Source organism: Danio rerio, chromosome 4 (genome assembly GCF_052040795.2).
Source record: "Danio rerio strain M-AB ecotype USA chromosome 4, GRCz13ab, whole genome shotgun sequence".
NCBI classification, from domain to species: Eukaryota; Metazoa; Chordata; class Actinopteri; order Cypriniformes; family Danionidae; genus Danio; species Danio rerio.
Genome location: NC_141024.2, coordinates 62,700,281 through 62,711,062, shown reverse-complemented (window position 1 = coordinate 62,711,062; position 10,782 = coordinate 62,700,281). Strand labels below are relative to the sequence as shown.

General features: G+C 38.0%; 1 long non-coding RNA gene across 1 annotated transcript in view; it reads right to left on the bottom strand.

The window, feature by feature from the left end:
- Nucleotides 1-10,782, bottom strand: part of LOC148682305 (uncharacterized) — a 152,546-nt gene that overhangs the window by 85,625 nt on the left and 56,139 nt on the right. The gene's annotated exons all lie outside the window — the stretch shown is intronic.

Here is a 10,782-nt window from a genome sequence, read left to right as displayed (position 1 = left end):
GAGGTAAAGGATGGTGGATAGGAGAGGTTTATCTTCAAGAGGATTGCTACAGAGTGGTTGACGCAGCAGTCGGAAAAGGGCTGAAGAAAGCAAGCACATATAAGATAGTGCTTGGAAGCAGCACAAGGGTTTGTGAACTGCTGTTGAAGTTTAACTAACGCTGGTATTTCCATCATCTTCATTTAAGGATAAAAGTGGACATTTTTCTATAATTGTTGGATTATTGAACTTTATGGACTAAAGGGACAAACGAATGCATCATTTATATTATTGAAAGACTGAATTAGACAGTTCTGGGTTGTCATATACATTATAATTTTTCATTGATCATATTTTACAAGCTGTATTCATATTTTTGGTACTTCCAATACAATAGTTTAAATTTATATGGTTAAGATATAAGCCTACTTGAAATAGCTTCGCTATTAAATTTGAATTTGAAGATTTGAAGATTAGATAAAGGTTAGCTTTATTGAAAATTAGGATACACTCCTTTGAATATCATATTATATGAAATACAGAATTGTCATGTCAGAAACAAGTGAAAAAACGGTAATGTCCACTAAAGAAGCTGTGTGTGCAGATCCAGTAGCAAAGAAAGGGATGATGCAGAACAGACTCTACCATTACAACAGGGTGAAATGGCTGAGCAGGATAAAGTAGCTGCACAAGTACAACAACTTCAGGTCAGTGCAGATAAAACACAGACCTCAGATGTTAGAAGAAGCCAACGTGTGCGTATACTCACTGATAAGGGTAAAACGTTGCAAGAAGCTAGACTGAACAATCTAAAAGGAAGCTTTGAGCAGAAGTATAAAAGATGGAAGTATCACATTAATGGTTTGAAAAGAGCCATGAAGGATAATGATGATATGGATTTGATTTTTGAGGTTGTGAGCACCATTAATGCCCTTCAGTCTGAGGTTGACAAACTTTATGATGAAATAAGAAACATCACAAGCCCTGAGCCAGAAATTCGAAGGAAAAACGATACCTGTCTTGCCATTACTACTGCTGCAAATAAAAAGGCTCAATGTTTTCTCAATGGAGAAGCTGAGAATTCACCTTGGCCTGATTCAGATTCAGTGTTTGAAGCCACTGTGTCCAGCATAATTTCAGCAACTTCCAATATGTCAAGGTCTGTTTCTAAGTTGTTCAGCCAGACTTCCCATGATTCTTTGCAGAAAAGACAGGAAGCAGCAGCTGAAGTAGCAGCTACACAAGAAGTGCTTAAAATAATGAAGACTCAGCATCAATACGAAGAGGAAATTAAGATACTTGAGTCAGAAGATGAAAGAATAACTGCTGAAAGAGAAGCTCTAGAAAGAGAAATGGATGCTGAGAAGGCGAGAAGAAAGGCTCAATTTATCTCAGAAAGTACAACCAGAAAAATAAGGTTGGAAGAGAAGAAAAAGGAAGTGGAACGATTGGAAGAACTAAAAAGACATAATGCAGCACAAGCAAGACTACAGGTTTATGCTGAAAGCATCAATGATGAAGTAAAATCGCATTCTTCCCCTTTTTTACAGAAACAAGGAGATTATGTTTCTCCACCAAACCTTCATGCTCCTCCCTTACAACCATTAATGCTCACTCAAGACACTACTTCTTTTAATCAACCTTCCCAAGCTCACATAGCACAGTCCGACACATCTGCTGCTCCCAATGGAGTCTCTGACCTTGTTAAGGCTCTTGCTGAAGCAATTACAGCCAATAGAATTCCAATTCCTGAACCTGTTGTTTTCTCAGGAGACCCTTTGACGTATAATGACTGGAAACTGTCCTTTCAGACTTTAATTGATCGTAAGAACTTGCCGGCTCAAGAAAAACTTTTCTTTTTACGCAAGTATGTAAGTGGCTCAGCCAAGAAAGCTATAGAAGGGCACTTCCTGATTGGGACAGAAGCAGCCTACATAGCAGCATGGAAAGTACTGGAGGACAGGTTTGGCAATCCGTTTGTAGTTGGCAAGTTGTATCGTGACAAAATACAGTCATGGCACAAGATTGGTAATAAGGACAACAAAGACCTTCAGGAATTTGTCGATTTCCTGAGCAGCGTTGAAGCAGCAATGCCTTATCTTCAAGGTTTACAAGCTCTGAATGACTGTGTTGAAAACCAAAGGATATCTGCTAAGTTGCCAGAGTGGTTAAGTTCACGCTGGAACAGAGCAGTTACTAAGTTCCCAGATGAGTACAACAGATTTCCAGACTTCAAATTCTTTGTTGAATTTCTCAATAAGGAAGCTAGAATCGCATGCAATCCTATTACTTCACTGCAAGCAATAAAACCAGCAGAACAAGAAAGATTTAAACAGTTTGACCAACATCACCCTAAGCTTCAAAGGAATCGCAATTCAAGTGCCAAGACATTCACTATTAGTTCCAGTGAAAAAACTAGCATCTTGTGTATCTTTTGCAAGCGGTATGGCCACAGTCTTCATGAGTGTCGTAAGGTTATGGAAAGACCAATTGAAGAAAGATTAAAGTTTGTGCAAGCAGAGAAGTTGTGTTTTGGCTGCCTCAGGGCAGGTCATAACTCTAAGGGATGTACCTCTAAGAGTGTGTGTGGAAAATGTGAAGGACATCATCCAACATGCTTACATCAAGATAGAGTGAGTAAGGATTCAGCACAAACAACTAGAATCAATCAAGATCGGTTAAGGGGTAACCCAAAGTCGGCAAGCAAAACATCTGAATCACAGAGGGTACAAGAATCTGAGTCTGCGACATCAAACAGAGTAATCCAAGAAAGGAGTGGCACTTATACTTCATCCATTGTTCCAGTATATGTTTCGACAATAACTGAACCAATGAAGGAGACTTTAGTGTACGCCTTGCTTGATACTCAAAGTGATACCACTTTCATTCTGAAGGACACTGCTGAGTTACTTGGAGCAAAGGGAGAATCAGTTAAACTCAAGATTTCTACAATAATTTCTAAAACGAAGGTTGTGTCTAGTTGCAAATTGAATGGACTGCAAGTAAGAGGAATCAATTCAAAACTGAAAATCCAACTCCCAGCAACGTATACAAGAGATTACATACCTGCAAATAGGTCCCATATACCCACCTGTGAAACAGCAAATAACTGGCCTCATTTAGAGCATCTGGCAGGTGAAATGGCTCCTGCACTTGACTGTGAAATAGGCTTGTTAATAGGCTATAACTGTCCTCAAGCCTTACTTCCTAGAGAAGTTCTCAGAGGTGATGAAGATCAGCCATTTGCTCAAAGATCGGTGTTGGGCTGGACCATAATCGGATATGTAGGGTCCAGCCAGTTAGTCCAATGACGGTATCCAATGGTGGATGAAGGTTCACTGCATGTTCGGTCTTTCCAGTGCACAATGTTGATTTATATTAAACTTAACTCATATCTGACTCCAATTTTAGTATGAGATGGTTTAGAATATTAATATGTTTATCCTCGTTTTATCTGACTCCAATTATAAAACATTGATAAGATTATTTTGTTTTCTTTCACATTATTTTAGATTATGATTGAATATTCTTTTGATTTGTTATTATACGTTATTCTCATTTACTCAGATTCCGATAGCATCTCGAGTCTTGCACCGGCCGGGTATACAATCTCTTAATACAAGCTTGTCAGTCTTGGTCATTAAACAGAGGCAATTAACCACTCTCCTAAAAAGGCAGAACACTACTTACTCAATTTAGGAGATTTTTATGTGGTCCCCATGGATCTGTTATCTACTTAATCAAGACAAAGTATTTTAATAATAATCGCGCAGGATTATACTATTGTAGATGAAGGCCTAAATATCCACATTTAAAGTAGTTTCAACAATATTTTGTTGTTCTAAATAGTTGGCCTTTTACAGTCCAAGTATACATGAAATAATGCCAATTTGTTAGTCGGATCTCTAACAACATTGAATAGCGTGCCACGCTGCTCCGTCTAACATGTTTTAGTCCGTTACTAACCTGTACAGTGGCTTGTAGTGCTATGGACAACAACATTTATCAGTGATAATAACACGAACTCTGTTTGAATCATTCAAAACATAACAATTTATTAGTCAGGTAAATGTATTATGCCAATTCAATCAGTCAATTCATAAACGATCAATACAAAACATCAAATTATCAAAGATAAATCCAAGATGAAAAAGATGCATTCCTGACTTTGAAATATACATAACATGGAGCTAGCCATGTTATGGGCTGATCTGGTTAGGCAGAATCGCCCTGAGCTTTTCTTAGACCTTACCTTAAATAATCCAAGAATTCCCTCAAGGAAGGGGGTGTGAATAACAAAGAAGGCATTCACACTTAGTGTAAAAGTCACACCCCTCACAGTGGTTCAAAAGATGCCTGAAGTTATATATTTATTGTTCTGATTATGTCTATTTCTGAGAGAATGAGACCATTGTACCAATCGCACTGAGACATTTCAAATGATATCAAACATGATAATTAAAGTCAGTTTGGTTAATCTAAAACATTCAAACATTGGAATGACCATATGCGTGAGTTGGGGGGATGAAGCTGAGTCTCAGCATAGTCAGATGCAAATGCAGCAGGAACTGGTTTTTCCCGCATTCCTCCCTGGTGGGTTGTGAAGTCACCAGTCTCTGTTTTCAGCTCATGTTTTGAATTGTCAAAGATATCAGAATATTTGCAATATTTCAATTCTTACAGATAACCCCCATTTGATCCCTTGGGTCAGATATAAATGTGCCCATGGGGTCACTATGTATCCTTGTTGAGGTCGTTCAGGGGCAATTCAAGACAGTCTCTGCAGCATTTTCAGTTGTAGGTCGTGTTCAGCAGGTAGCTAAACAGGTCCAGGCTCGTTTTCACCTCTTTTGATGAGCCTGACCCGAATGCACTGCTCATTCAGTCCATACAGGCCTTCATAGCTTCCACTGAGTCCTTCCCCTGACAAAAGTGTCCACGTCGTGTGGGCTTCTCATAGTCTGCTTCTTCTGATGAATCTGGTCACCTCCAGATATGCAGACATTGGCATGTGGGGGTCTACAGTGTGTATACACTGCCTTCTCCCGGACACCTAAACAGCAACTTGATGGCTCAGCGATTGAACAGTTATGAACTTGTGTCATTCTGCATTGGAGAAAGTCATGAGGTTAAGCATAAAATATATGATCAAAACATAAAAGTCAGCAAGTGCGAGTCGTACAACTGGTCTCAGGTCTCTTTCAATCTGTTTAAATGGTCCAATCAAAAACAGATAAGTCTTTGTCACCACTGAGATAGGGTATAATGATAGGGAGAATATTAAATATTCTTGGTTTGAATTACTCAAGGTAAAGCTATCAAAAGGTCAGTGCAACTTATTAAAACAGTATAACAGGCAGTATGCATCATAAAACATATCATCATGACAATACATTCAAATAAATGACATTCATTTTCAAAATGAAAAAACGTGAAGATATTTGTCATACATGATAGTAATCACATTATTTAACCATAATTATGAAGGTATATCTATAATAATGTGTGTGTGTGTGTGTGTGTGTGTGTGTGTGTGTGTGTGTGTGTGTGTGTGTGTATTTGTGTGTGTATTTGTGTGTGTGTGTGTGTGTGTGTGTGTTTGTGTGTGTGTGTGGGGGCTTGAACACAATTGATGGTATTTGTCAAATTTAAAATGTCCTAGTGATTATTAGAAGAGTCCTCACTTCGGTTTAATTTTAATCACTTTAGCACTTATACCTGTTATTGGTGATAGATTGGAAAACCAGGGGCCCTCTGGTTTGTCAACCATCCCCACAACAGTCAGTGTATCTATCCTTAAATTTATCGGCAAGTTCGCCTCTATTGAAGTTTTATACCATCAATTTGTTGTCGAAGCCATGCAAATGTGTAATTTCTTTTCAGCTGGCAGAGGGTGTCAGAGGGTGTTTGTTGTCTCGTCTGTCATCAGATTAATTATTCTGTTCTATGTGTGTGAGGCTAATGTGTTTTGTTTGTATAAACATGGACAAAAGATCTTAATTAAGGAAATTTGGCTTCTGGGTCTTTGAAGACTAAGGTGTTATCTATGTGCCTGGGTTTACCTGTGGCTGTGTGTCCGTGTAATGCTCCGAACAATGGTAATCAACTTTTATAATTGTGTTGCAAAATTTTAGTCCTGTTTTAACAGGGAGCCAGCATAAGAATGTGAACATGAGGTGTGTTCCGGCTCAAATTGATTCCATATAATATCTTTTACGGAGCATGTTAAGGTGCAATGTTCAAAGCTGGATCCTGTAAAAAATGCATTTTCATGGTTAATTTAATTATCACACTCTATACTCCTGTTTGTAGTTCAAACTGCAGCTATACAGGGGATAGCAGAGTTTTCTACTTTTGGAGATCAAAGAAACAAGTATCATGAATTTCAACATAGTTAATTCCATTTTCATACAGGACATGTGGTTTAACATGTGTATAGTATAAAAACAAATTTAAAAATGCCGCCAGGATTCTTAACAATAGAGTCTGTTGCTATTGGTCTTTGCAGGAACAATGCAGTAAAGTTCATTTTGCCTCTAGGTAACCAGGGTTTTAGTCCCATTGCTATTAAGCAATTTGGGAAGATTTTAACTATGAGATCTTTCGTGCCTCTGTTTCATTTAACATGTAATAATTTACATCTTAGTTGAAGAAAGATGTTTTGTGAAATCACAAAGCCTCCTACAATGCTGAATCCATTGATAAGATTAGCTGTGGATAATTGTTATTCTGATGACTGATCAAAGACTTTTTCAGAGGACTCACTGCAGGACGTCGTTAGATTGCACCAAAGTGTGAGGTGTTCGCATCACAGGGGTTCTTGCTTTGAGATGCAAGATGGAAGACTTTTGGCCTCTCAGGTTATGGCCTAACCTTTTGTCGCCCTCACTTGTATTTGTTTGATGTGGACCTGATCTGGAGTGTTCTTTGTTATTGGTCCGCCTAAGATGAGAACAAAAGCAGAGAGAACCATAGTTAATTTTAGAATTTCAAATTCAATCATGTGGAATTAATGTTAATGCATCATCTTGCAATATTAATTCTGGAAGCCACATGATGTTGTTGGTCAGATCTGAATTGCTGTTGTTGATTTCAGCACATTTTAAGTGTGTAACACCTGAAAACTGCTCTCGCATTTCACCCTTTTGGTGTTCTCTGCTTAACAGTTGTCATTTTATGGTGTGACTCACAGATTCTTAGATCTTTTGACCCATAAAACTTTGGTAACTCTGAATGTTATCATATCCATCCCTCTTTCATTATTTTTCTGGTGAGTTTAACTCTCTGATCAAATTTTAATTGTAGGTGGTGTTTTTCAGCGAGGATTTATTTGGTTTACAATCAGTTATGCTATAGTAGTTCTGTCAGTGTTTTCATTAAGCATAAAGAAAGCAAACCTCCTCAAGATGAATGTTTCATCTTTAGTCTTTAGTGCCATGATTGGCGGCTATAATATAATGTACATTATTGTTTATTCCTAATGTAATTATATTATATTAAAAATAGTATGTATTAAATATAATTATATCTGGTCTCTGGAGAGTGTTTTAGAACAACAGTGCATTTTAGCTTAATGCTTTTATCTTGTGATCAGGGCTGTGTTTGCCTGTAGGTTGCATGGAGAACAAAGGGTCAGCAAGGGCTTATGGCCAACTGGAAGAATGAAATTGTTTTATGCAATTACAGCAAACACATTCTGAGCATCTTATTATCACTGAGGTGAGATTTCTCTGCTCTCTGTCAGGCCATTTGAATATGAAAAGGTTTGAGCAATCAGGAGGTCTAAGGGCTTATTTAAAGCTAAAATCTTTTATATTTAGTCTGTTTCGAGATTTAATTAAAGTATAGTGGATATTTTAGTTGATCAGCATCATATTTGAATTTATCCCCATTAAATTTAAATGGCAAATTCTGATTTGTAAAAGCAGAGTTTTCATTAGAGCTTATTTGTCTTTTTTGCAATCAAATCATTCTGTTCTGCTCACCTTTATTTTTCACATGCAAATGCCTTTAAACTGTTGTTATTAATCCAGTTTAAAAGTTTACAATTGTTTTTAAATCTTAAACCATTTTTTCTTGTTTTCCTTTTTTCCATTTTTCTCTTTTTTTTTTTATAAAACAGTAGATTAAAAACAATGGATATTTTTGATTCAAACTTTTAGGATCTAATTTGTGACTCTCCACTGAGTTCCAGAATATAATTTGGATGATGTTATTCCAATTTTAAGCTTCAACTCTTGCTGCCTAGCAGACAAAGAGATTTCAGAGCAAGGGATGGCATTTATCTATACTGCTGCTATCATGTCCCTGATAATCAAAGTGGTTTTGTCTAATTCTCAACCCCACCGGATAACGCATTCCAGTCTAACATTTTTGAGCATTTCCGACTCATTCTATCAATGTGTTTATATAGGGTGCGTCCAGCTTTCCCTCAACATTTCTAATAGGCAAAGAAGAATTGACTTACCACAGCAGCTGAAGATAGAATAGAAGATCCAAACCTCTTGCTTGGTATAAATCCATTTTGTGCTGGAAAGACGTAACTCGCCTGAGTTGGGAGATCACGGAGATGGGTCACCATTTTGTAAGGTCCACCCAGTTGGCCCAATGCCGGTGTCCACTGGTGGATGAAGGTTCACTGCATGTTCGGTCTTTCCAGTGCACAATGTTGATTTATATTAAACTTAACTCATATCTGACTCCAATTTTAGTATGAGGTGGTTTAGAATATTAATATATTTATCCTCGTTTTATCTGACTCCAATTATAAAACATTAAGAAGATTATATCAATATGTAATTTAGATAAATGTTTGAACCGTTTGTCTTCACTAGTAACTATTACATCCGTTCATTCGGGTGCTCATGTCGCTCAGAGAAATCGCCTCGGCCGAAGGCGTCCCTCACGGTCACACTCCGGTCAGTCTTGAATATTAAACAGAGGTAAATTGACTAATACTTTAGATGGCCGCTACCAGCGCGCTCGTTCTAAAATACTTTAGTTAGTCCCGCTTAGATGTACACCTTTGAGTTAAGACAATCATCATTTCTAATTAGAGGTTAGGGCATTAATATAAATGTACCCGACTACTGGACTCTATAGTAACTTTGGTTTTCACCAAGCCCATAGTTTCCCATATGAACTTAATTTAGAATAATATTACCTTCAAACAAAGGTCGGGTACCCAATCTAGGTTAGTCGTGCAACACCTTGTTGACCTAGACGGAAGTTATCGCCCTTTCCACCTAAGTACACATGAATCAATATCAAGAGTCAGCCGGATCGCTAAAACACAATTAGAGTGCCAATGCTCCATCTCAATTGGATTTTAGTCCGTCTACTGACCTGACGAAAGACGTGCGGAAACAAGGATACATCGTAATCTACTTGAATTAATAATTACAGAGTGAGCAAAATATGGTCAAACATTACAATTCATTAGTCAGGTAAATGTATTATGCCAATTCAATCAGTCAATTCATAAATGATCAATACAAAACATCGAATTATCAAAGATAAATCCAAGATGAAAAAGATGCATTCCTGACTTTGTAATATACATAACATGGAACAAGCCATGTTATGGGCTGATGTGGTTAGGCAGAATCGCCCTGAGCTTTTCTTAGTCCTTACCTTAAATAATCCAAGAATTCCCTCAAGGAAGGGGGTGTGAATAACAAAGAAGGCATTCATACTTAGTGTAAAAGTCACACCCCTCACAGTGGTTCAAAAGATGCCTGAAGTTATATATTTATTGTTCTGATTATGTCTATTTCTGAGAGAATGAGACCATTGTACCAATCACACTGAGACATTTCAAATGATATCAAACATGATAGTTAAAGTCAGTTTGGTTAATCTAAAACATTGGAATGACCATATGCGTGAGTTAGGGGGATGAAGCTGAGTCTCAGCATAGTCAGATGCAAATGCAGCAGGAACTGGTTTTTCCCGCATTCCTCCCTGGTGGGTTGTGAAGTCACCAGTCTCTGTTTTCAGCTCATGTTTTGAATTGTCAAAGATATCAGAATATTTGCAATATTTCAATTCTTACAGTGTAGATGTTGCTAAAACACGACAGGTTACTTTAAGGTTGGGTTTATGGTTGTTGTAGGTGTAGACATCAGTACAACACAATAGTTTGGACTCCATGTCATGTAGGAGACATTAAATAGATCAATGATAACTGCAGAAGGTCTTTCTGCTGTTGTGGCAATGAATGGACACTCAACAATTGAAAAGATTCCTTCCATGCCTTAGAAGCGTGACTTGATCAGTACTTATCTACACAGCATACTGGCATCATAGATCCTGTTTCTCATATCGAATCCCTAGTCTTCCACACTTTAGGAAACGTAAACATTCAGGACGTGCCATTAGCACAGCCTGCACTAAAAGGTGGCTGGAGATTACGAATGGCAACACAGAGTGCAAATCCAATACCACCTTGAAAAACCTGCCGTGATCCCGATTCGAACCGGGGTTACTGTGGCTACAACACAGAGTAATAACCACTATACGATCACAGCGAGCTACGGGACAGCCACTGTGGCTCTTGTGTGGTATGTTCCTCCATGTGATATGCCCCTCTCTCTTCAGTGAGAACACACTGTTGTCTTTCTCCTCCTACCAGCACAACGCTTTTCCCAAGAAACAATGGAAATGCAAACAATTGATGACTGCTGCAATTTTAAAAAGGAACAGGATGTGGGTATAGTTGGCAGAACTTGAACCTGCGGGAGAATACCCCAACGGATTTCTAGTCGATCGCCTTAACCACTTAGCCATGACTACAAGACTGCC